Source organism: Rhinopithecus bieti, unplaced genomic scaffold (genome assembly GCF_001698545.2).
Source record: "Rhinopithecus bieti isolate Rb0 unplaced genomic scaffold, ASM169854v2 scaffold_1295, whole genome shotgun sequence".
NCBI lineage: Eukaryota > Metazoa > Chordata > Mammalia > Primates > Cercopithecidae > Rhinopithecus > Rhinopithecus bieti.
In genome coordinates, this window is record NW_016803880.1 from 867619 (window position 1) to 872618 (window position 5000).

The following is a 5000-nucleotide window of genomic DNA, read 5'->3' on the forward strand; positions in this document are numbered from 1 at the left end:
TAGCAAAGAATTATCATAGCAAATAAAAAACACTGGAGTAAAAAGATTGTGAAATCCTTAGGAATGAAGAAAAATACTTTAAAACTTCTATTAAATTTATTTTAAAGGCATTAGAAAGTTAAAGAGCATTCTAGAAATAATACTGAAAGGAAAGGTTGCTTACATACAGAGCCTGGAGGCGTGAAACCTTTGTGCTACCATTAAGATGATTCAGTTCAGGTTTTACTTTTCGAGATTTCACTCTGTATTTAACCATTTTGCTCTACACAGTTCCTTAAAGGATTTTTATACCTTTCAGTAGATCATATTTTCTGACTACCTTTGATGCTAAATTTGAAACAGCTATTTTGTCTTTCTGTTGGCTTAAACATTTGCTATCCCTAGATAAACCATGTAAAAAATAATTGCTTTTGTATGTCCCTACTTGTTTTCAATCTTTTCACCTTTCAACAAAACTCAGTGCACTTTTCCCTAATCATTTTTTGTTTTCCCTCCAGGAATTTCTAAGAGAAATATTTCTTCCTGCTAGCTCTTTGTCATTGTCCACTGTCTGGTTTTGATTAATGCCAGGTAACTCTTTCCCTGGTGTAATTATAAAGAAAGCTTGGGAAAATAATCCAAGCTGGGAAGGTTTTAAAGATCCACAAGGCAGACACACTCAAACTGAATCGATGTGGGCTCTCACATGTGGGTATTTATACATTCAGTATGAAATGAATGTTTTGAAGTTCTCTATGCCTTATAAAGTGTACCATTATTAAAGCTCAGATTTTATACTTTTACTGACCAAAGCTCTCTTTCAGTATGCCTTACTTCAGAAAATAAAATATTGACAGTATGTATAGTGATAGTATCCTTTTGTATTTTTAATACTCTAAATCAGTGGTTCTCAACTAGGACGGATTTTGGTCCCCAGGGAACATTTGGAAATGTCTACAAACATATTTTTAGTTGTCATGGCTGGGAGTAGGGAGTGCCACTGGTATCAAGCGGATGGAGTCCAGGGATGCTACCAAACACCTTACAGTGTACAGGACAGACACCCCCCAAAAGAACTATTCACTCCAAACTGTCAATAGCACCAAGGTTGAGAAACCACGCTCGAAACAAAGAAAATATTGCTTTGCATATAAAATTTTCAAAAAATAAATTGTTTACCTTTGGAGGTGTATTTTTCATTACTGACTCCTCAGTGAAGTTAATACTGCCTTGGAATGGCCATTTAATAAACGACTATCCTAAGGTGAAGCACCTTCTAATAAGTAATCTTGTGTTTACTTGTTGTTGCATACCTCTGTCCGGAGGCCCATACCTGTGGGGTGATACTAGGAATGGTAGAGCAATTCATGCAGCCCAGGGCAACAGTAGTTTCCACATTTTGCAGGGCAAAAGTGAGTTTCCATATTTCACAGTCTGAGGCTCTGTCTAGGCAGTGATGTTAATGAGTAGAACAGGCAAGGCAATGTTGATGAGCAAATACATCGTTTGTTACATGACTTGACCAAAGCCAGTGGGAGAAGAAATGCCAGCAGCATCCGAAAGTTCTCACAAAGCACATAGGCTGAAAGTACCCATTTACACTTGACTCCAGCTGTGCACTTAAATTTCCTTATTTAAGTCATCAGAGTATGTCAGAATGGCATACCATTCAGTAGTTTTTCCCTCCTTATTTTGTCTATTCTTCCACAGCTCTTGGTGACCCGGACCTCCATATTTTCGGACCTCACTCATTTGATTTCTATTAAGTTAACAGCATCCCCATTACCACCATCAATGCAATCCATTTGGTATTTCTACTCACCAAGAGTATCATTTATAAGCCAGTCCTTCCTTATTTAGCTTATTCTTCTTATCTCCTCTTCCGCTGCCTTCTTGCCCTGGTCTTGGTTCAGAAGTGGAGGTGTTATGCATCCAATGCAAACTTGGAAACAGTGTGGTGATGAAATATAGAAAAGAACTCCCTCCAGGGCACAAGTGTACTGTCATGAAGACTCTACTTCCAACTACATTTGCCTTCTCTACACCTTAGAATCCTCCCCTAATTCTGCTTCATAAAGCCACAAATATATATATTTAGAGTTGATTCCCAAAAACAAAATTCTGGTTGAGCAGATGTACCAATTCACCTTTACTTCCTACCACCATAGTTTGAGACCATGAATTCCGTCACTCTGTACCCTCAGTTATCACCTTAGTGGTTTGCATTCCAAGTTAGGGAAGTGGAAATGAAATACAGTAAATCTCATGATTATCTATAGCTCTAGAGAGACTTTGGAATTTACGTTATGAATTGTATTCTCTTACGTACTTTCAAAGGGGAAAAATAAAGCCTCATCACTGCATTTAAGCAAATGCCCTCACTAGAAAGATGCCTAAAAATCATTTGTTGAACTGAATTAAATGTATAAAGATGTAGACATCGGTAGGATAAACTAAGGAAAACAATATTTAATTACTATGACATTTAATAAGTGTGTACCTCGGGTTTTGGTTTTGTGGTTGGCAATGTTTCCACTTTTTGAAAAATATTTAACACTAAAAAATTATTCCATCATAAACAATTTAAATAGATCAAATATCCAGATAGAATGTCTGCTTACATTTTATAATTTATGCATGTCTTCTTAAAATGGACATTTTAAAGCTGACATTTGGCAAAAAAAATTCTAGAAAACCCTTGAAAGTAAATTCTATGGTTATAATACAAAACCAACCATTATATTACAAATTCAATAGAGCATTCTCCCTTGAAAGATGAATGGATTTTTCTCTCCTCAATGCAGCCTACTGTGCATTCTCAGCCATAAAAATTAGTCCCTTAATTAGAAAACTTCAGTGTGAGCTTGTTTTATATCTTCCATTCAAGTGTAAGCTGGGCAGAAACAAACATAAACCTAAAGTGAACTTTCACATTTCAACATAAGGCTACTCTTCTATATGAAAGTTTGGTTTTAAGCATGTTTTAAGCACTTGTTTAAGCACGTTTGCTCCCTTCTCTATCATGTTAGTAAAGATCAGTATTGCTTTCTTGAGAGTCATTTGGGGATAGCTGTTTCGGATTATCTTTGGTGTAGGTCATATACTAATCTTTTCACCAGACTTCCTAATGCTGACACTGCTGTCACACTGGCTATCTTTACGCAGGTGTTAGAAATTCCAAGCTGAAATGTCTACATCCAGGCAACAGGTAGGTCTATTGCCTTATAGAAAGCCAGTGTCTTACAGCACAGCATCATGTCACTGTTTAATATTCACCAGACCACATGCTCCACAAGTCACTCAGAATTCCAGAGAGAAAGACCTAAAATATCTCTGCAGAGCAGGCAGAATCATATTGCTGTTTAGACAGCTTTTCTTTTGCCACTCAAAATTAGATTAATTGCTCTCTTATAAGTGCAAAGTATGAAACAAGACAAAGTTAAAAGCAGCATTCCAAAGAGGGAAGGGATGAGCTCATCGATGGGAGCATATCTGGGAGAGAAATGTCAGAATACTGAGGGGTTGGTGGTTGCCAAGTCTTATGGTCTATTTGAAAAAATAAAACCCCTTCTCTTGAATACATTAGGCTCTTAATTTATTTCAATTAATATTTTTAAATTATTGTACAAGTGACAATGATAGTGTTTAAGTAACAGGATCTTTACTCTGCATGCTGTTTCAATTAATAGGTTCATTAATATTGGTATTCATTTCTTCAGCTCAGCAAACTACCATGGCTATAAGAGTGTGCAAATTCAAAACTTAATTATATTGTTGAAACATTAATTAAAATGTATTGGCACGGCATTGTCAATTAAAGCTATATTCATCAGGTTCATAGGAACCTGCATGGTGTACCCTGCAGCTGTGGAGAAGCTGCAGTAATGAGTCGGATTCCATTATGCTGGGATAAACTACGAGACTGTTATCCCAGTCCCCCTAAGACTCAGTGAGGAGGCACTGAACACTTTCCAGAAGGTGTCTGGAGGTCTAGAAAATGGCTTTTCATGAAGAGGAATTGTCTGCTCAGTTCCTTGTGCTGGATTCACAGCATGCCCTGCTTTTCATATAGATAATGTATTCACCTTAAGCCCAGTTCTCTCCAGTGTGTCAGCAACCTGCCATTGTTTACTGCTGAAACTTTATGGCTGGAGAATGATGTTTTAACATTACTCTAACACTCCTGCTTGCGTTGAAAAGACCCAATGACAAATGGCAAATCTTCCAGTGCTAAAAATTACTGCATTTTAAATTATTTCCAGATCACTTCATTGAGCTTCTGCTAATGTCTTTTTGGAAAAATAAGTACCACTTGGCAAGATAGCCCTCAAAAGTAACCACAGGGCAGAGACCTCCTTTGGGTTACATAGGCCAGACAGATGCTTAAAAAATAGAGTAAGAACCAAAAATGTATTTGGTTCCACAGATTTTTATTTTAAGTACACCCTCAGAGATATCTGGATTTCCTCCTCTTCACAAATAAGGAAATTGAGGCCAGAGAGGTTGAGTGAATTGTTCAAAGTTGACTTCCCACACTACTAGTTGTTTTTCCAGAAACGTTTACTGCCTGTAGCACACCACCATGGAGGTAGAGCTATAATAATGCTATAGAAAACATACCACTTACCGAACCAGGGTTGGTGATTAAGTGACCACAGGCCATAGTTCTGAGAACAAATTTAAAACAAATCAAAAGGAAATTATGAATCTGAAATTCTCCAGGGAGGCGTGCTATGTAGTTAATACTAATATATACCATTAGGCCTGGACCAGGATAATTCCAAATGTAAGCCTTGTCTCTTCATTTAGGATTGTGATTTTTTTCCCCATGGACTATTCAAAAAGCATCGAATACACTCCAAATTCAACTCTATATTTTGTTTACTAATTTATTCAGTTTGCAACCCCTTTGATGCATTACAAAATCGCTAGACCACCACTAAGATTCCTTCTAACCATCTGTCCATACAAACCCCTTGAAGGCAAGTCACCCTCTTTTTTGTGTCTCCCACAGGACCTAG

General features: G+C 37.2%; 1 protein-coding gene and 1 long non-coding RNA gene across 6 annotated transcripts in view; one reads left to right on the top strand and one right to left on the bottom strand.

The window, feature by feature from the left end:
• The window catches only part of GRIK1 (glutamate ionotropic receptor kainate type subunit 1), a 416597-nt gene that overhangs the window by 366250 nt on the left and 45347 nt on the right, over positions 1 to 5000 (top strand). The window lies entirely within an intron of this gene.
• The window catches only part of LOC108518044 (uncharacterized), a 69999-nt gene that overhangs the window by 44804 nt on the left and 20195 nt on the right, over positions 1 to 5000 (bottom strand). The gene's annotated exons all lie outside the window — the stretch shown is intronic.